The sequence below is a fragment of the Triticum aestivum genome, chromosome 7D (genome assembly GCF_018294505.1).
Source record: "Triticum aestivum cultivar Chinese Spring chromosome 7D, IWGSC CS RefSeq v2.1, whole genome shotgun sequence".
NCBI classification, from domain to species: domain Eukaryota; kingdom Viridiplantae; phylum Streptophyta; class Magnoliopsida; order Poales; family Poaceae; genus Triticum; species Triticum aestivum.
In genome coordinates this window covers 432,499,102-432,521,255 of record NC_057814.1, presented here as the reverse complement: position 1 = coordinate 432,521,255, position 22,154 = coordinate 432,499,102, and the positions used below count along the sequence as shown (strand labels likewise).

Below are 22,154 nucleotides of genomic sequence, written 5' to 3'. Positions count from 1 at the left end.
CCCCCGAGACTGGAAGCAGTTGGTACAACTGATTTGAGGATCGTCGTATAACCAGGTCCTTACAGAGAAGAATGGCCTTCTAGGCCATGAGCTGGAGCAGTGTCGGGTGCAGCTGAGTGCCGCTATCGCCGAGCTTGAAAACTTCAAGAAGGCGTCATCTGGTAACATTCCCCTCTATCGAGGAACAATAAGTGTATACCAACTTTACTAATACTGTCGCTTATCGCATAATAGGATCGCTCGATCGACTCGAAGAGAAGTTGAAGATCGCCCAAGAGGGGGGAAAAGAGGCGAAAAGGCTACACGCCACAGGCGAGCGTGTGTTGACCCGAGTCAGGGACGAGAAAAACAAGCTACAGGATTCCAACACTACATTGGGTGAAGAGTTGAAAGATGTGCGAGCCCAGCTAACCGACTCCGTGAAAGAGAACAAGAAGCTGCGGGGCGGCATATTCAGTATGTATCTGAACTATTGTTAAAGTAGTTCGGAGATAAATGGAACTGATATAGTTGTGATTGCAGGTATATTGACGGGCCGTCCTAAAGAGGAGGTGTCCGGATCATCAAGTGATCTGCTGCAAGGGCTGTCGCAGTTGCACGAACATGCTCGGCTGGCGATGCAGAGTGTTGCCAAGGCCCTATGGCCATCCACCTCCCCACCAGGAAGTATGGAGGAGCTTGTAGAGCTGTTCAAGGGAGCGCGGCGGCATATCCGATTATGGAAGATATCGGCCTGCCGAGAGGGTGCGCGAGAGGCCTGGGCCATGGTGAAAACGCGATATACCAAGCTGGATCCTAATCACATGGCCCGAGTTGGACCGCTAGGGTCAAATGGGGAAGAAATTACCGTTAGTTTAGTATATGACCAAGTAGAGGTGGCCGCCAAATATTCCCAACAGGATTGTAAGTTAGTGCCTGTTGGACGGTGTAGAGGAGGAAGTGTTTGAGTCCAAGTGACTATGTACTGTCCTCGACATGTGGAACTCTAGATGAATTGTATATTATTTGTCATGGCAGACCTTTTCGCTTCAACCTCCAGACCCGAAGGTGCGGAGTGTTTCAGAATACCCTCGCGGCCGAATAGACCGGGGTATGCATGGAAAACTAGGCGTAGGGGTCATAGTTGCTTGAACAAACAAGTTGTATTCGGCTAGCTATGTTATATTACATTAAGATTGTAAGAAACATCTTCCAGAGAGAATAGTTCTGTTGAGGGTTCCTTTCCCTGGGTGTGCATGTATTTAATGTACATGTCCGAATTGTGATGAGAAAATCACTGTGTATGTAACTTCTGGGGGTTCACTACGGAGTAAATCAAAAAACGTCTTTAATTCACCGACCAAATATTCCCTTAAGAATGCTAGCTTTCGACTTCACCCAGTCTGAGGTACACATCCGGATGACCCGGCAGTAACAATCGCAGAGGTGCTCCCTTTATGCCCTAGCCGAACTAACGGGAACGTAGGGCATAAGCACAGGAGCCAGGCAACCCAGCTTGGCCAAAACTTAAGTCATGTCGCTGCATATAATGGTGAAGAAAAGGTACATATGGAAAAACTCATATGTGAGGAGCTTGATGCTCGAGGAATAATAATAAAAAGCTTCTGTCCAAGGAAGCCCCCAGGTATGATGGGCATACATACTTAAAGATGTATGTGTCAGGGTTGTACGATCTAGCCGTACGAGAGCTTTAAAGCGATCAAGAAAAAATAATCGTAAAAGAGAGAAGAAATAATGGAAACTACAGGGGATTAGGAGACGAACAAGGAGTTCGGCGCTAGGCATAGAATCTTCGGAGTCTGGCCGCATTCCAGGGGTTCGGCTCGAGGTGATCGTCTGATGCATCATGAAGACGGTACGCCCCTCCGGTGAGAACTTCGTCAATTATGAAGGGACCCTCCCATTTGGGCTTGAGTTTGTCCTTTTTCTTCTCCGGCAGGCGTAGAACGAGTTCGCCAACGTTGTAAGTCCTGGCCCGTACTTCTCTGCTTTGATATCTTCGAGCCTGCTGTTGGTAGAATGCTGAACAGGCTTTTGCGACATCGCGCTCCTCCTCCAGGGCATTTAGGCAGTCCTGCCGATCAAGCTCGGCTTCTTTCTCTCTTCGTACATACGCACTCGAGGTGAGTCGTGGATAATATCGCAGGGCAATACAGCCTCCGCGCCGTACACCATGAAGAAAGGTGTGTATCCGGTAGTGCGGTTTGGCGTGGTCCGCAGCCCCCAGAGTACGGAGTCGAGCTCCTCAACCCAGTGCTTGTCTGATTCTTTCAAAGACCGCACTAGTCTGGGCTTGACGCTGCTCATAATAAGACCATTGGCTCGTTCGACTTGACCGTTGGTTTGCGGGTGATAGACGGAGGCGTAATCGAGTTTAATGCCAAGATTCGTACACCAGGTTTTTACCTCGTCGGATGTGAAATTAGAGCCGTTGTCGGTGATGATGCTGTGTGGGACACCATAACGGTGCACCACACCTGATATGAATTCTATCACTGGGTCGGACTCAACCGTTTTGAACGGTTTAGCCTCTATCCACTTAGTGAATTTGTCCACCATGACCAGCAGATATTTTTTCTTATGGCTTCCCCCTTTAAGGGGTCCAACCATATCTAGTCCCCAGACCGCGAAAGGCCAAGTAATGGGGATAGTTTGTAAGGCAGTTGGGGGCATGTGGCTTTGGTTGGTGAAGAATTGGCATCCGACGCAGCGTTGGACAAGGTCCTGCGCGTCTGCTCGCGTTGTCGGCCAATAAAACCCAGTACGGAAGGCCTTGCTAACGAGGGCCCAAGCTGCGGCATGGTGTCCGCCGAGACCAGCGTGAATTTCTGCTAAAAGCTGCCGCCCCTCTTCCTCGGAGATACATCTTTGAAGTATTCCGGTAGTACTTTTCTTGTAGAGCTCTCCGTCGTGAACCTTGTAGGCCTTCGAACGCCGGACAATGCGGCGAGCCTCGTTTTGTTCTTCGAGAAGCTCCTTCCTATTAATGTAGGCCAAGAAGGGTTCGGTCCATGGGGCAATCACTGCCATAATGAGATGGGCCGACGGTGTTATTTCGGTGGCTGAGCCCCCGATACTGTCGGTGTGTTCGGGATTTGGGGTTGTGTTCGGATCTGGACTGTTGTTGCCGCCCTCCCCTTGCTATACCACGGATGGCTTGAAAAGCCTTTCCAGGAAGATGTTAGGTGGGATGGGGTCGCGCTTAGCGCCGATGCGAGCAAGGACGTCCGCCGCCTGGTTGCTTTCTCGGGCGACGTGATGAAATTCAAGCCCCTCGAACTGAGCCGACATTTTTAAGACGGCATTACGATAAGCTGCCATCTTTGGATATTTGGCGTCAAAGTCTCCGTTTATTTGAGATATTGCAAGGTTTGAATCCCCGCGCACCTCTAGGCGTTGTATGCGCATGGATACGGCCATCTGAAGCCCATGTAATAGGGCCTCGTATTCGGCTGCGTTGTTGGAGTCTGTGTATAGTATTTGGAGTACATACTGGACGACGTCTCCAATGGGGGATGTTAACACGACTCCCGCTCCTAGCCCCGCCAGCATTTTGGAGCCATCAAAATACATAACCCAGTTAGAATATGCGCCATACTCTTTAGGGAGTTCGGCCTCTGTCCATTCAGCGATGAAGTCAGCCAGCACTTGGGATTTGATGGCTCGTCGTGGCTTGTATGTTATGTCAAATGGAAGCAGCTCTATGGCCCATTTGGCAATCTGTCCCGTGGCATCGCGGTTGTTTATTATGTCATTGAGTGGGACTTCAGAAGCCACCGTGATTTAACACTCCTGGAAGTAGTGTCGCAGCTTTCGGGATGCCATGAAGACCGCGTATGCTATCTTTTGGTAATGGGGGTACCGGGATTTGCATGGTGTGAGGACAGTAGATACGTAGTATACTGGTTCTTGGAGCGGAAATTTGTGTCCGTCCTGTTCTCGTTCGACGACGAGCACGGCGCTCACCACCTGATGTGTTGCCGATATGTATAGTAACATGGGTTCACCGGCGTTTGGTCCATTCGAAGTTATCGGTGCGCCGTAAGAGGCGATAGAGTGGCAGTGCCTTTTCTCCTAATCTGGAGATAAAGCGACTTAATGCTGCCATGCAACCAGCTAGTTTTTGGACTTGTTTGAGGTCTGTTGGCGTAGCCAACTGTGACAGAGCTCGGATTTTAGCTGGATTTGCTTCTATTCCTCTATTGGAAATGATGAAGCCCAGCAGTTTTCCAGCGGGGACGCCGAAGACACACTTTTCCAGGTTGAGTTTTATGTCATACGCACGGAGGTTGTCGAATGTAAGACGTAAGTCGTCTATCAGTGTTTCGACATGCCTAGTTTTGATGACGACGTCATCGATGTAAGCTTCTACCGTCTTGCCGATCTGCTTCTCCAGGCATGTTTGAATCATGCGTTGGTATGTGGCGCCGGCATTCTTAAGCCCAAAAGGCATGGTGTTGAAGCAGAATGGCCCATATGGGGTGATAAATGTTGTTGCGGCTTGTCAGACTCCTTCATTTTTATTTGATGGTATCCGGAATATGCATCAAGGAAACATAGTGAGTCGTGTCTTGCGGTGGCGTCAATGATTTGATCAATGCAGGGGAGGAGGAAGGGATCCTTAGGGCAAGCCTTGTTGAGGTCTTTGAAATCGACACACAGGCGCCAAGATTTGTCCTTCTTTGGTACCATCACCGGGTTTGCCAGCCAGTCCGGATGTTTGATTTCTCTAATGAATCCGGCCTCGATAAGTTTGGCCAGCTCCTCCCCCATGGCCTGTCGCTTGGGTTCGGAAAAGCGCCGCAGTGCTTGCTTAACCGGTTTAAATCCCTTTAATATGTTGAGGCTATGTTCAGCCAGCTTGCGTGGGATCCCTGGCATATCTGAAGGGTGCCAGGCGAATATATCCCAGGTTTCGCGCAGGAATTTGCGTAGTGTGGCGTCGACTGTTGGGTTCAGTTGCGCTTTGATAGATGTTGTCTTCTTTGGGTCGGTTGGGTGGACCTGGAATTTGACTATTTCTTCTACTGGTTTGAAGGAGGTGGATTTGGGGCGTTTGTCGAGGACCACATCGTCCCTGTCCACCCTGGAGCATAGTGCGGTTAATTCGTTGGCCGCGAGGGCTTCGGATAGCGCCTCAAGGGCGAGAGATGCTGTTTGTTTTCCGCGCGGAGTGCTACGTCCGGATCACTGACGGGAGTGATTATACCATTCGGTCCGGGCATTTTGAGCTTCATATACCCGTAATGAGGTATGGCTTGGAAGTGTGTAAAAGCGTCCCACCCCAACAGGGCATGGTATCCGCTGCTGAACGGGGCCACTTGAAAGGTGATTTCTTCGGACCGATAATTCTCTGGCGTGCCGAATACCACGTCAAGTGTGATTTTTCCCGCGCATCGCGCCTCCCGACTGGGAATGATTCCTCGGAAGGTTGTGCTGCTTTGCTTGATACGGTCCTGTCTATCTCCATTTTGTGGAGTGTGTCCTCGTAAATGAGGATTAATCCGCCGCCGCCGTCCATGAGGACCTTGGTAAGTCGAAACCCGTCCACGATGGGACTGAGGACTAATGCGGCTGTCACTCGGACTGTCCTGTACTTTGGCTCGTCACCGGCATTGAATGTTATGGCCGTGTCGTTCCAAGGGTTTATTGCAGCGATTTGGCAGACTTTGACGAGGTCACGAAGTGCTCTTTTGCGTTTGTTGTTTGAAGCGAATGTCTCGAAGACCGTCAATACTCTTGTGTCATCATTTTCTGGAGGGTGTTGTTCTGGGTCGTCCTTGATAAGGATGTCCTCACCGCTCTTGGCTACCTGCCGGAGTATCCAACAAGCTCTAAGGCTGTGGGTTGCCACGGTATCTGGCGTCGTGTGTATTTTGCATGGGCCATCAAGCCATCCCTCCAGAACGGTGTCGTGCCGCGTAATGGGTTTATGTTTCTTGACTATTGGACTGGGCGTGCCGCGGGGGCGCACCCTCTTCGTTTGTAGGAGTTTAGTTGGGACCGACGGTTCCCAGCAAGCTGCCTGAGTTTTCCAGGCGCTTTCCATCGCGTTGTACTTGTGTACGATAGTTTCTAAGTCGGCGAACTTCAGTATGCGGCGGCGATTCATGGCGTTGAGGATTCCTTCGTCCGCGCAATTGTTGCGGAACGCTGATATCGCGTCCTCGTCGTGGTAATATTTTACCCTGTCTTTGACAAGGAGGAATCTGGCCCAGAAGTGGTGAACCGTTTCCTGAGACTACTGTTTTACGGTCATAAGGGCGTCTATGTCCGGGTGGGTGGGTGGAATTAAATCTGAACCCTGACCTGAACGATTATCCGGAGTCTGAAGACCTTCCGGACTCAACAGTCCGGGTTCCGGAATATCTTCTGATTGTTTAGGACTGCCGTCCGATTCTATGCTCGGAGGGCTGGTCGCATCCTTTCGCTGATGAGTATCCGGCTCTTCCTGATCGGAGATCCGAACATAGTCCGTCTTTGATATAGAAGAAGACTCGCCGTCCTGCTCCTCGACTACCGCAATCTGGTGGGTGACCGGTGGAGTCTTGATTTCTCCTTGATCGTTTTAGGCCCGATCCGATCGTAATCTGTGGCGATTCCCAAAGCGGTGATGCAATCTAGGAGTTCATTCAAGGACGCAAACTCTTCCGGATCCATCTGTTTGGAGTGCTCGGAGTTGATGCGAAGGGGGTTTTCGATGGCCCGAGAGGTCATCGTCGGCTCAACGGTCAAACGGGCAATCATAGTAAAGCCGCCCAGCCGGAGGGTTTGGCCTGGGGCCAGAACTCCCCCAGAGGTGATGTTGTCTTTAAGGACAAGGCGAGCCATCGAGCCTTTCTTCGACGTCACAGTGGAACTCTCAATGAAGGCACCAATGTCGGTGTCAAAACCGGCGGATCTCCGGTAGGGGGTCCCGAACTGTGCGTCTAGGATCAATGGTAACAGGAGACGGGGAACACGATGTTTACCCAGGTTCGGGCCCTCTCTATGGAGGTAATACCCTACTTCCTGCTTGATTGATCTTGATGAATATGAGTATTACAATAGTTGATCTACCACGAGATCGTAATGGCTAAACCCTAGAAGTCTAGCCTGTATGACTATGGTAATGAATATATATCATCCGGACTATGCCCTCCGGTTTATATAGACACCGGAGGGATCTATGGTTACATAGAGTCGGTTAGATAAGAAGGAATCTTCATAGTTGGTCGCCAAGCTTGCCTTCCACGCCAAGGAGAGTCCAATCCGGACATGGTGCAGTCTTCGGCCTTCGTGTCTTCATAGCCCATCAGTCAGGCCCATGGATAACAGGCCGGACGCCCGAGGACCCCTTAGTCCAGGACTCCCTCAACGGGAGAGGCCAAGGGGCGCCCTAAGTGGAGCCGAATCCCACTTGGGCTCCTGCCCTGGTTCCCCCCTTTCCTTGTATAGGCGCCAGGGGAAGGAAGAAGGGGGAGGTGGCGCCCCCCCCCCCTTTCCTTTCTCCCTTGAGGAGGGGAAGGAAGGAGGGACTTGCCCTCCCCTTTTTCCCTTTCCTAGAGCTGGCCGGCCTGGTGGAGGGGCGCACCAGCCCCATGTGGGCTGGTATGTCCCTCCCTTGGCCCATTAAGCCCATATCTTTGTCGGGGTGCCCAGAACCCCTTCCGGTGACCCTATATGTACCTGGTACCCTCCGGAACACTTCCGATGTCAGAATACCATCGTCCTATATATCAATCTTTACCTCTTGACCATTTCGAGACTCCTCGTCATGTCCGTGACCTCATCTGGGACTCCTAACAACATTCGATCACCAAATCACATAACTCATATAATACAATATCGTCATCGAACGTTAAGCGTGCGGACCCTATGGGTTTGAGAACTATGTAGACATGACCGAGACACTTCTCCAGTCAATAACAAATAGCAGAACCTGGATGCTCATATTGTCTCCTACATATTCTACAAAGATCTTTATCGGTCGAACCGTTATGACAACATATGTTATACCCTTTGTCCATCGGTATGTTACTTGCCCGAGATTCGATCGTCGGTATCTTCATACCTAGTTCAATCTTGTTACCGGCAAGTCTCTTTAATCGTTCCGTAATACATCATCCCGAGACTAACTCATTAGTTATTTGCTTGCAAGGCTTATGATGTGTATTACCGAGAGGGCCCAGAGATACCTCTCCGATACTCGGAGTGACAAATCCTAATCTCGATCTATGCCAACTCAACAAACACCTTCGGAGATACCTGTAGAGCATCTTTATAATCACCCAGTTACATTGTGACATTTGATAGCACACAAGGCATTCCTCCGGTATCCGGGAGTTGCATAATCTCATAGTCGAAGGAATGTGTATTTGACATGAAGAAAGCAGTAGCAATAAAACTGAACGATCATAATGCTAAGCTAACGGGTGGGTCTTGTCCATCACATTATTCCCCTAATGATGTGATCCCGTTATCAAATGACAACTCATGTCCATGGTTAGGAAACCTTAACCATCTTTGATCAACGAGCTAGTCTAGTAGAGGCTAACTAGGGACATTGTATTTGTTTATGTATTCACACATGTATTTAGGTTTCCGGTCAATACAATTCTAGCATGAATAATAAACCTTTATCATGATTAAGGGAATATAATAATAACCATTTTATTATTGCCTCTACGGCATATTTCCATCAGGATATCCATGGGTATCCATGTCCATGGGTAAAATTGACATCCTTAGTTGGATTACATCCAAACGGTTAAGAATCTGGCGGACCCTTCACGAAAGGGCTATCACGGATTGTGATAGAAAATGCATCGAGGGAGATGGGCATGAGACCCACGTAAGTTGCCATGGGGGTAACCCAACCTATGTGATCGGAGATCTCGTGAATTAGGACCTAGGAAAACAATCCAGCGGTCAACTAAGGAGAGTATCCTCAATAAACCCACTCCATTGGAGATGCAATAATACTCTCATATTTTGTAAGGCAGCGTGCCTTTTGTCTTAATGCGTTCCAAAGCTTGTTCAGGCAAGATGCTGACCTACAGAGCATTCTTTGGAGGAACACACCTATGTGAGCCCGACTGCTGGTCACAATCTATGAGATTGGGTAATCTCTAGGAAGCTTATGAGAAGGTAAGGAGTATGACTAATAAGCTCCACCCGTGGGATTTAGCCTTCGGCAGCCATGTATCAGCTGACAATAGGAGAAACTTCTGCACGCCAAACTGACAATTCAAGGCCTAGTCCATTATTTAGTTGTGAAAAAGTCTAATCCTATTGCTCTAGGTGGAAGTTCAACTCAACAATCTCCACTGAAATTTCTCATATATCAAATATTGTTTGAAACAGTTGACAAACTTATGTGCCTTGAGATCTGGTGGGGGATTGTTGACTCATAGGTGGGCTTTAGGCCCATATGAACAATTATTCCTGGTTAATGTTGAGGCCCATGTGGGATATGGCAGGTGGTGGGAAGTTTAGTACCACCTTGCTAGTTGAGGAGAGCTAAGACCTCTTTATAAGGTTTGCTCTACCACTTGCGATTGGGAGCTTGGGAAAAGGAGTGGTACATGCGAGCTCCTCCTCCGCCGCCGCCCGCCTCGCCACGCCTCACCACACCTCGTCATGACGCGTGCGCGCGCCGCTGGTTGCGGGAATGAGCCGAGTCGAAGTTTAGTTCAGTTCACTCACTCCCTGTCGCGTAACCTATCCGTCATCTATTGTTCCTTGCTCTGCGCTGCCTCTCGCGATCCCATCCCGACGACCGCGTGCACGGTTGGTCGGGAGAGCAGGTGCCTCCGAAACCCTGCATTCGAGATCCTTCCCAGGAGAATGACAATAAGGTTTTCGGGGAGCGTCTCGACGCGACTGCTTCCGTCTCCGTCCGCTTCTGCTTCCATTACTTCCCCTGCATTGACACCATGGTCGAAGATACCACCGCCAAGAAGAAGGCCACGGACAACATCGAGGCTGCTTCCGTCGCCGCCACGTTGACCTGGCCAACCAGAGGTTATGATATGTTCATCCCACACTTACTCGTTCATGTGCTAGCCGTATATGTTCTGGTCTTAGATGGTTCAACTAATATTTCCAACAGTTGTCGGTGTGTTTATGAAGGATGATTTTTTTTTTCCCGTTGCAATGCACGGGCAAGTTTTGCTAGTACGGCAGTAAACCAAGGTCCTCCTTAGTTTGTATGTTGCCTAATAGTCGCCATTGCTTGAGTTGTAACATTGCCTAATAGAGGCCGTTGCTACCAAAATCAATTTGTTTCAGTTTTTTTTCTTTTTACGTCTAGTACTTGTCTAATCTACACTGTTGATACATCTTAGTTTCTTGAGTGTCAAATCACCACCTCTCATTTTCTATCCTTTTAAGTATATAATAGAAGATAGATAGATAGATAGATAGATAGATGGACTTAACTACACAGCGGCGCAGCATGTGAGTCTTCTCCTGCGACGGCTAATTCCCTCTCTCCATCATGCATGCATGAAATGACATCATCAAGATTCTCTTTATTGCCTTCAAACTTTAAAAGTGTTATCATTAAAACAGTTAATTTAATTGACAGTTTAGCTACATAACAGTCGCCTGATTTTCTACTTTTGGTTCAGGCGATTTTCCTTTACTCCGAACATGCATGCATGCGCGAATTGCCTTGAAGTAGCTGTATGCATGTATGCATGGCTGCATGCGGTGCCAGGCATCCATGCCTGTACGCTGCACTTTTTGCCCTCCATGCCTATACGCTGCACTTTTTGCCCTTTTTCTGCGTGTTAGTTTCTTTTATGCGTACGTGTGTGTCTATGTTGTTTGTGCGCGCGAATGCGTGAGACACGTAGGAACCACCGATGTAAGTTAGTTCACATTAATCTTTGACATTTGTATGTGTTTTTTATTTTGCTTTTTTTTATCGGTTTGGTTTTATATGGGTATTCTTGGGATGTTGGGTGAATGTAAATGTATAGACTCAAGTACTATAAAAAATAAGTGTAAATTACAATAAAGTGTGAAAACTTCAGTAATCTTATTTAGTTTTAGTTTTATTTTATTTTCCACTTTAGCTTCTTGCAAGTTTCCTGAATTTCAAATTTGGATCTATCGATTTTCTGACCATTAATTTCTGCTTTGAGATTCATGCTGCATTTTTTTACTGTCCTATGTTGTTTGTTGTGTTGGGATTGTTTTTTTTTTGACTGACCCGATAGTTGTGTCTGTCGATTTGCTACTAGGCCAAAGCCTATTAATTATGCAATCCAGCCCTCATCTCTTCCTTTGTTTGTTTTATGTTATTTCCGTTTTTATGTGTTTTGCTTTTTTTTCTTTGTTAGTCGGTTTTTATTTTTCTTTTGTGGGTATTTCTGGGATGTTAGATGAGTATAAATGTATACACATAAATATTATGCAATATGTGTGAAATTATAAAATTATATGATAATGTGCTATCAGAAAAAACAACTAATTATTCTTTGCATACTGCAAAATGTGCAATTCCAGTGCCAAATGTTGTGCAGTTTTTTTTTCGTTTTTCTTTCTTTTTAAAAGATGATACCAATGTCACTAATCCACTTTTTCCTTTAAAACTTCATTATTTTGATTTTTTTAGTTATTGTTTTATTCTTTGTTAAATTAATAACAATGCCCTTAGGACACTTTTTTTCTTCGAAAGTTTCATTATTGTATGCTTATTCTTGCATATTTGGAAAAAGCACAATTTGTATGTAATTTTTGTGCAAATTTTGTTATTATTTGTTTTAGATTTTTGTTTGTGTGTAATTATAAATGCAAGTACAAAATAATATGTGTGTAGATTATAGTAAAATGCGAAAATTGCACTATTATATGATTATTCTTTGCAAATTTGAAAAAGTGCAATTTTAGTGCAAGTTGTGTGCAAGTTTGGAAAGGTTTTACATTTTCATTTTCTTTCTTCGTAAAGGGTTTCATCATTTCTTATAAAAATTCACTATTTTGATTATTTTTCTTATTTTATTTTATTTTTTCTAAAATGGTAATACCAATGCGACAAATTCATTCTTCCATAGAAAAACTTCATTTTTCAGGTTATATTTCATTTTTTATTTCATTTTAGTTTTCATTTTCTTTTCTTTTGTAAGGATAATACCAAACCCACTAATCCATTACTTTTTAGAAAGCACTTCATTTTCGTTTTTATTGTTTGTTGTAGCTTTTTTTTGTGTAAGTATAAATGCAAGTACTAATAATATGTGTGTAAATTATAGTAGAATGTTAATATTGCACTATTATATGCTAATTCTTTGCATATTTGGAAAAGTGCAATTTCAGTGCAAGTTCTGAAATGTTTTTTTTATTTTCATTTTCTTCCTTCTTAAAGGGTTTCATTCTTTCTTATAAAAAAATTATTTCTTCTCAAAGGGTAATACTAGTGCCACGAATTCTTCCATAGAAAACTTCATCTTTTATATTTTTATAGTTTCTTTTTTTTTTGGTGTTTTAGTTTTCATTTAGTTTTCTTTTGTAAGGATAATACCGATCTCACTAATCCATTACATTTTAGAAAAAATCAAGTGCTATCAAATAGTTGCAATCCTTTATTTTTTTACCTTTGCTACGATCATGTGACACTATTTAATTATGTATTTGAAATAAAATTATTTCTAACCAAGTTTAAACAGTATAATCATGAATCACCCAGCATGCAAAAACTTGCATTCCTGGGCATGCAGCACGCATCCAGCCTGGGTCGCGGTGTTGGGCTTTGTGTACGTGAGCATGCACGCATGCAGCCAGGGTCTCGGTGGTGGGCTTGTGTTCGTGAGTATGCACGCATGCCGCTTGTGGACGTGAGCGCGTTGGTAAAAAAGGGACTGACCCCAAAATTTGTTCAGGCGACTTGCCCAAAAACAAAAACCAGTCAACTTACACATAGTCAGTCCCTTTAATTGACGATCCGTTTTCACCATTGTTTGTCGCGATATATTATTCTATCAACTTAATCAAAATTAATAAAGTTTGATTTTAATCAAATCTTATATGCAGACTAAAAAGAAACGAAGGGAGTACAATAGTTGATTAAAAAATACTAGTATTTTATTATTATATGACCAACTTCCACTCTCACAAACTACATATGAGCATGTGCTAGCTCTGGTCTTTTCTTTCCTCTAACTAAGCAAAAATATACTAGTTTATTTCTTATAACTAGCTGACTCAACTCTATTATATTTGCTCTAAAACCAATACATAGCTGCATTGTCCCTTTTCTCCCATCCCATATACTACGCTACCGAACGACAGGGGCGGAGCCAGGAAGTTTTGCCAATGGGTTCACTAAGGATTTGGACATGAACTAACGACTGTCTGCAGTGGCAGAGGGTGCTAATAAATCCAGGCAAGCTCTCCCAAAATCTTCCCAACTTATCCAAGGTGGGGGCTAATGCCCCCCCCCCCTCCCCCCCACCGGGATGATATGTACATAGGCCTACGTCAGATTAGTTTTACAACCTCATACTAACACTCAAAGGACTACATAAGGAACTGAAGTACCATACCACATATAATTGTTACATAAAACTACATGGTGAATAAATATCAGTTGAATGAAAACATAAAACCCCTTTTCAAACATTTCAAATAAAGTAGTCAAACGCACAACTTTGTACTTTCATAGATAGTTAGATAAAATATTCCTTGTAAAAAAGCAAAATGACATGTTAATTTCTTAAGTTGTAAATAAGTACTATTAAGCAGAACATATAGAGTCACTGTCATTTCCAAGTTTCTTTGATCTTTCATCGTTACTACTTACTAATGGTAAGAAAACTCTCATCCATTAGCAAATTAGAAAACCACTCTTTGATTGATCACCCATTTTATTACTTTTTTTTAGAACCATGGATACAACTTAGGCCATGGTAAGAACACTTTCGTCTCTCATTACATGTTTAGCGTCAACTGGGACGTCGGCGACCATAATAAAATCACCTGATCTTCTCGCGACGGCCGCGAGCTCGTGCGCCAGCTTGTTTTTGCTCCTGCTTACAATACTTATTCCCGAGCAGGAAAACAAAGAGAGCTTCTCCTTCACATCCGCAAGAGTGGCACAGTAAGCCGACCTACTTTGCATGCCCCCCTGCAGCTCCCGGCCGATACACATGCAGTCAGTCTCTAGGATTACCTGACCTCTGAAACGTTTCGCAAATTCAGTCAAGCCTAGCAGCGCTGCAGCCCCTTCTGCTTCCTCCACTGAACTGCACCGGTTCAGGCGCCTTCCAATGGACATGAAAACACGCCCCAAGTGATCTCTGGCCACAGCGCCACCCCATGTGTCTCCCGTCTCTCCTATGAAAGCCGCATCAGAATTCAACTTAGCCATTCCTAGCGGGGGAGCTATCCAATGACTAGGAGCCGGGGGGACTGTCGCTTCCGATTTAGCAGGGTGTAGTGACACTTTGCCGTTGTCCGAATGCTCCCTCAGACCACATGCAGCTACCAGCAATTCATCTTGTAACCTCGTAAGATACTGCACTGATCCTGTAACTGTATCCTTTCCATCCCCATGTACTACATTATTCCTCAGATTCCATGCCTGCCACATCATTAACAAAATCTTGCTCCTGACTTCCCCATGTACTAAATATTTTGTTGACAACAATCATATATCAAAAGCACTGGTCAATTAATTCCATGGAAATCGGCAATATCATTACTAGCTTTACAGGTTGATAGACCAAAGTAAAAGGAGTACGTTTACTTGCCTTGCACCATTAATTTAGCAATATCGGTAATTCCATCAGGACCAACATCATGCAGTTTATCTGAATCAAAATCATCTCGATAAAACTCAGCCAGTTTAGTAAGCTCCTCACATTATAAACAACACATAACTCTTCTCCTAATCTCAATCTTACTTTCTTAAAACTTTTTATGTATTCTGGAATTCCCTTCGGGTTAGTCGTAATATGATAATTAATTTAAACCAGATTCTATCTGAATAAAAGGCTATGTGGGACTAGGAGTAGCGCATCATTTGTTTGCTTGCCTATAAGGGTGGCCTTGAAGTACATCCTTTATTATATTTATCATGATATAATGACTGTCCTTTTTGCAAAATGTTGTTCCATACTAGATCAAGGTTTGACCAAAAAAGCAATCATATAATTAAGGTTGGATAAGACTTGTACAAGCGGGACGGGATATGCTATCGCGTGTAATAATATTTTGAATAGCAGTTGTCGGCTTGGCGCTGGTGGTTGCCAACGTGAGGGCGGTGAGAGAGATAATACAGATATTTTCTATGCCGGCTTGTCGCTGACATATGCCGTATGTCAGCGTGAGGGTGATGAAGGTCATAAGAGTATTCAGATTTATTTTCCATTCGCAAAAATAGATTTATTTGCTTATGTCCATTGTGGCGGTGAAGCAACTCAATCTGAAGATCATGCGTCTAGCCAGCTGCTAGCTACCAAATTGATTTATTTTATTTGGGCTTGCACACTTGCACTGAATATATGGACTAAAAGGCTTTTTGTCTAATGCAGCTAGGTAGTCAATGGGTTCAAATATGATTTTTTGTTGGGTTCAGACATCAAGTACATGTAAAGCGCTACGTTATCAACTAAAATTTTATTGGTGTCATTTGCACTCAATGCTTCTATGCTAGCTACGCCTATGCCGAACGACCTACATCCATAAAGTTAAGTGCCATACGAAATACTACATCAACTTTCACCCATCTCACCTCCTTTCATCGAAGCTGTCCTTTCATCCATCTCCGATCCTTTCATCAATGCCGTGCCGTCCTAGCGTTTGAAGTGCTCCAAAAGACGAGAAATGGCGTCCAGGATGGTCGCTGTCGCTGCACAGCAGTCCACAGCGATCCGGTACTTCTCATAAGTACTCGGAGGTCGTGCGCGTGGGTCCTGTACGTCAATCCCGTGGTGTGGCGGTGGGGCATGTACGTCAATCGGGTAGTGCTGCGGCGATATCTGAGCTACCTGAGGAGGCACGGTGCTCACCCCGGCGGGCGCTGGCGTGGAGGAAAAAGCGGAACCCGCCGGCGCTGAGGTGGAGGTGGGTGCACCACCATACTGCTCCAGCACAAACAATGTCGACCCGCCAGGTCCTGAATCCGAAGAACTCGCTGCTCCCGTGTACTGCTGCAGCAGTAGAGAAGTCATCCAGGCCGGGGTCGTCGCGGATGTCGCGGAACCCGCCGGAGCTGGCCTGGAGGCGAGTGCAGCACCATACTGCTGCATCTGAAATGATGTCGAGCCGCCGGGTCCTGAAGCCGAAGAAGCTCCCGTGTAGTGCTGCAGCCGTAAATAGGTCCTCCAGACCGGTGCCGTCGTGGAGCCCGCCGGTGCCGCACCGTAGTGCTCCATCTGAAAGGATGTCCCCCAAGAAGAGGCTGGTGACGATGGCGCCAAGCTCGCCGGGGAGACCTCCATCGCGTCTGTGGCTGTCTAGGTGGAAGAAGATGGGGCGAAGCTCGGGGTGGCGAGCGCGAGGGCCGTGGATGGGCGTGGCACCACGGAAACGTCCATCCCCCCAGCAAGGGTGTCGGTGGCCGTCTCCGTGGAAGAAGACGGGGCGAAGCCCGGTAGGCGAGCGCGAGGGCCGTGGACGGACGTGGAGCCGTCAAATTGGCCTCCTCGGAAATCTCCATCCGAGCGTCGGTGGCTGGCTCGATGGAAGAAGACGGGGCGAAGCCCGGGTAGGCGAGCGCGAGGGTCGTGGACGGATGTGGAGCCATCGAATTGGCCTCCTCGGAAATCTCCATCCGAGCGTCGGTGGCTGGCTCGGTGGAAGAAGACGGGGCGAAGCCCGGGTAGGCGAGCGCGAGGGCCGTGGACGGATGTGGAGCCGTCGAATTGGCCTCCTCGGAAATCTCCATCCGTGCGTCGGTGGCTGGCTCGGTGGAAGAAGACGAGGAGAAGCCCGGGTAGGCGAGCGCGAGGGCCGTGGACGGGTGTGGAGCCGTCGAATTGGCCTCCTCGGAAATCTCCATCCGGGCGTCGGTGGCTGGCTCGATGGAAGAAGACGGGGCGAAGCCCGGGTAGGCGAGCGCGAGGGTGGCTGGCTGCGTGGAAGAAGACGGGGCTAAGCTCGCGGTGTCCGCCTCGGGTATCCCCGTCAAGGCAGAGGGAGCCGCTGCTATCCCCGGAGCGGACGTCACCGTAGCAGCTTCTTCTGTCTTCCCCCAAGCCGACCTCGCCGGCGCAGCTGCTGGTGCTGCTGCTGCAGCGCAGCGGCAACACAACACGATCAGGAGAGCGACGAGGCCGGCGGCGGCAAGGGCAAATGCCGAGCAGATGGCAATACTTTGCCAGGAACCCCAAGCGAAACCAAATAGCGAAGGGCCACGGGTTCCGGGGTGAGATCTGGGGAGAGAAGGCAGGGTGGCTGGGATAGGCCGGCCGAAAGATGGCGTACAGCAGAGCAACAGGGTCAGAAGGAACAACGCGGCTCGCAGAGGACTGGCCATGCTGAGCTACTAGGGGCGTGTTCGGGAGCCCTCCGGCTCCTCAGCTCCACAACTCCAGGTCTGGAGCTGAGCCGAACGCTCCAAATCATAGTTGGAAGAGAGAAGCGAAGGCGAACGTTTGGTCTATGGGGACATATGTCCCCGTTATCCAATGCGTCAATCAGTGCGTCACGATTGACAGATAAAGTAGCGTTTGAGCATATACTGTTTGAAGGCAGAGTTGGAAAAGTGGAATATACAGCAGACGAACAGTGCTGTACTAGGCCTGGAACAGGTCGGTACAGGTTCCACGGGCAGGGACGACGCGTTTTCCATCGTCGATCGATAAATGCTATCCTGCTGGAGGACGCCACCTTTTTGCAGAATCGAGGTCCTTGTCAGAGACCTGGCGTCAAATTATCTTGGTTATTGCTCGTGTAAAAACTGGGTACGCGTTAAGTATAAACAAACTAAATTGTTATGTTTTGAAGCGATGGAAAGGAATTGAGTAATACGTAAAAACGAAAGGTTTGCATAAAAAGGTTAATTCAAATGTATTCTTAAAATTGCATGTGCTAAATATACCGTTTGCAGGAATGAAAGTTATGTCAATTAAGTGGACATGAATCTTTGTAAAGTGAGTCACAGTGATGATGATTATGTAGCAGTGACAGCCTCGAGGGGTGCAATCTATTATATATAATTAAAACAAGAGTACAGTCACGCATGAACTGATGCATGTCCGAATTGGAAAGGAAAAAGGGGAAATAAAAAGTAAAGCTCTTTACACATATCAAGAGCAATATAGCAGGTCTACCTACAAACTCCAAGAGCCACACGTTTGCATGCATCGAACACATGGACAATATGGACTAGGCAATTGGCAAAAAAAAACAATTGTCTGTCCGATAAAGGATGCAAGCTGGTATCTTCTCTCACGTGATCCATCTCTTCTTCCCTGAAGCAGGTTCCACGTCCCTTGCCACAAATGTTTATAGAGAAGATCAATTGCTAGGGTTTCCAATTTCTTAGCACTATAGCCATCACTTCTGATCCTTCCTTCCCCGTCGTCGGCGAGGCACCCGCTGAAGCGCTCGACTAGCCTAGGAGAAGAAGAGTAGGGCAGGTTTAAATCAGCAGCATGAGAGATAAGGCGGCCATAACTAAGGTGACATATTGAGGAGCAGGACACAGCGATAGGGAGACACAGATTGCTTCTTCGGGCTTCGTCCACTTCTTCACCTTGGACATGCATATCTCCCAGCACCGCTGCCTCCAAGCGAGGATGCATGTAACCACGGTCCAGCGGCAACAACTTAGGTCTGAGACACTCCGCCTACAAGCAACCACAGCTGACGGCTATGCGATGCTCGAACTCCGACTCATCTTTGGATCATCATTTCTCAGGTTTGTTCATCTTCTGCGTACCTCAATTTTGTGGCTTCTGGAACAAACAGATATGCGTAGTTGAGATGTTAGATTCTCCATGGAAGTGGTTAGAGCCTTAGACTAATGATGTGCCGCATGACCTTTCATAGCTACCTCTACTCTGATCGGATTTATACATCAAGGTTAATCTTATTTGCAAAGATATAAAAAATTATTTACATGATCTTTACAACCAAAATGCGTCACTGTGTATGAAAGAAAAAATATTTATGGAATTGCACAGAATTTATTTACATATTCATCATAGCAAAGATGTGTCATTCTGCTTCAAACAAGTTGATGTTGATTTGAGCTAATAATACATGACCATTGTAGCACTTACAGGAGGAACTCAATAATATTTTTTATAGCGGAAGGAGGAACTCAACAATTCAACAACTTTTTGATTGACCAACTTATATGACATGAACTTTTTCTAATAATTGTTCCATTTAGTTTTTTTTAACGGTTGTACATTACATTAAGATTCGTTTTGTTTCTATTAAATGATGCTGATTTAGCTAATAATTTCTAGACATCCATGGTCCTCCCGAAAATATTCACTCTATACTTATTACATATGTTTAAGGTGCACGGTTTTACAATCTCTAGATTGCCTTCCAGATGCCCAGATGCTCAAGGAATGTCTTGGTATAGCTGAAAATAAATTGTGTGGCGAGAATATCATAGCTTTCTTATATTTACATGTATGGATAATATTGAAGCATGCATCAGGCTTACGTGGTAGCCTCAAATTAGAAAGAATTGAATCAAGGTATGCAAGGAAATGTACACAGCTCTGACTGACATCTTTTTTTCCGGTTCAGTATGTTTTCCTTATATCTTACAAACATTTTGTGTGACCATGTTCAAGAGCACTGGTGAATAATGGAATCTGAAATGGATACACGTACATGAGGTAGAAAGACATACGTGTATTCTCTAGGATCTACATCGAAGTGAAGTTGTAGTACTGTATTGATAAGTCTGAGCTTAAGTGATGAGGTACCATAGATCGTTGGCTAAGCCAAGATGGCTCGGGTATATAGAAACTACTACATGATATTGTTGTATAAGGCATTTTTAGGTGCTTATTTTTAGTTTCGCCAGTCGTTGGTGCTTAAGATAGCATGCATCGTCTTTTCAAGTTAGCCACAAATTTAGAATTATTGAAAATGATTCTAGGTATGTACGGAAATGTATGAAGCTTCGACTCGCATCCCCTTTATCAGTTCAGTATGCTTAAAAACTGCACCGTTGTTCTGAGTGACCATGTTCATGTTACATGTTCGCCTTACACTGGCATTTATCCTATTGTGGTTCTTTCCCTCTCTCTGATATACAATGTAGCAATATGTTTCTTTCTATGGTTGGTAAATCATCATTCCACATTTTTCTACCGATAAGAGCATATGTGAAGAATATAATTTCAAATGCAATCAAATGTGCACGTGAGGTAGCAAATCATACATGTCTACTATGAGATTTAAATTGCAGGAAGTTGTCGTACCGAACTGACAAATATGAGGCTTAAGTGATGAGGTATTATGCAGCATTCTCTATGCTTAACCTACATTTATCCAACACAATTATATTTTTGGGTTACTTTTCCAGTCAAGGTAGTGTATTGGCTCTGAAGAAATTTTCTCTACAACTTTTGCTAAGAACTTATCTGCTAATTATGTGTTTGTAAATTAGTATTTTTGTATTTTTAACTATGACAAGGTAGAATATTATTTTGACCTGATTGCATTCATTGTATCATTAATTAGGATCCTACCTGCGACCACTTTTCTATTTCTCTTGGTGGATCTCAGTTTCTCTTCCAACCGCACAGAGAAATGTACTGATATATGTGGGTTCCAACATAAATAATTTGGTCTTATGGATAGGGTAGAAATACAGTGTGCATAGGGCTTTTCAGATGGTTTGTAGCCTGCCATATTATTCTCGCATTACCTACATGTTATGAACATAATGGCTTCTTTCTGCAGTCGTTCTTGCAATTTTTTGTTTCACTTATTAATCTACAAAATTTTATCTACTGCAGTGCCAAGCTTCACCTATGTTTTAAGAAGGTGAGCTAATTATTTTTGTCAGTTACTTCCGTTCTGATATGCAGTCCCGCATCACTAATTCATGACTGCAACTACTTTTGTTTTCTTTTAATTCCATGCAAGTTGATCTTTGCACGGATCCTCCAAATTTTATTGGCAGTAATGTTTCTCACTTCGTCACATTTGTCTTTAAGTGGCTGACATAAGTATGTGCTTGACTCTTTCGTATAGTTCGCTACATTTTGTTACAGATAGATTTGAATTACTAATTTTGATTTGCATTGTAGTTTCTAACACCTCAAACCGTACTCCTTATTTGTGCACCCATTGGTGATCAATTGTATCACCACTCTACTTTTCCACAGTATGAGACAAATGAAGCAATTCTTTCAGATGCTTGAGAAGGTTATATTTAGCTTCGGCTAACTTCAGTTGGATAATCCATGTTGTCTGAGAATAATATCTATAGGATATTCATATAACATCTTTATCTGATTAAGTTACCTATTTTAAGCAGATCGGCATTTCAAATTCCAGAATGTAAAGGTTGAGCTTATGATCAATGGCGGATCTAGGATTTGAAAACAGGGTGTCCTCCTAAAAAAATTGACAACAAATATGACATTGTGAACGTTCTAACTAACTACCAATACCACAGAAATAGATCGATATGGTCTTACAAACATACTAAACTTGTCAATTAAGTCTCATTTTTGCATAGAAGACTTAGAGACAATCTAACTAATTTACTTAATATCAATTACAAATTCATAGTAATATAATTCAACACAAATTATGTACTGAGTAGTACAGAGAAGAGCAAACCCTCGAATCAAAACTTGGTAATCGCCAAATGGGTAGTGGACGAGCTGAACTGGTACCTCAAATCAACACGGATGGTTGCTGGCTGCCTGCGGCCGAGCGCCGATGTGCGGATTGGGCGCCGGCGCCAGCGCCGGCTTGCAGGGGCACGACTGCGCAGTTGAGGTGGCGCGGCCGCCGTCGAGCCCCAAACACCGAGCGGGCGGGACGGACAGGCTGTGGTCCTGGGCGCCCAACGATCGGCTACACAGGCGGGGACGCGACGAGCGAGCAAGATGGCGAAATCCGGAGGTCGCGAAAGGAAGCGAGCGGCTGGCTCGATGCGTCGGTGGCTGGGTCTGGAACTCCCTACTCTTTTTTTTCTTTTTTGAGACATGGAACTCCCTACTCTGGTCTCTGGA

The 22,154-nt window shown here is 45.5% G+C and overlaps 1 long non-coding RNA gene across 2 annotated transcripts; it reads right to left on the bottom strand.

The window, feature by feature from the left end:
* Positions 1 to 18,128: 18,128 nt before the first annotated feature.
* On the bottom strand, positions 18,129 to 22,154 carry LOC123166338 (uncharacterized). 2 transcript variants are annotated; one of them, XR_006483442.1, is made up of 3 exons: positions 21,813 to 22,147; positions 18,689 to 18,890; positions 18,129 to 18,549 (listed from the first exon to the last, which is right to left on the bottom strand). It is a non-coding gene; the product is annotated as an uncharacterized lncRNA (long non-coding RNA). The 2 variants fall into 2 exon arrangements; XR_006483441.1 differs by having other exon boundaries at positions 18,129 to 18,890; positions 21,813 to 22,154.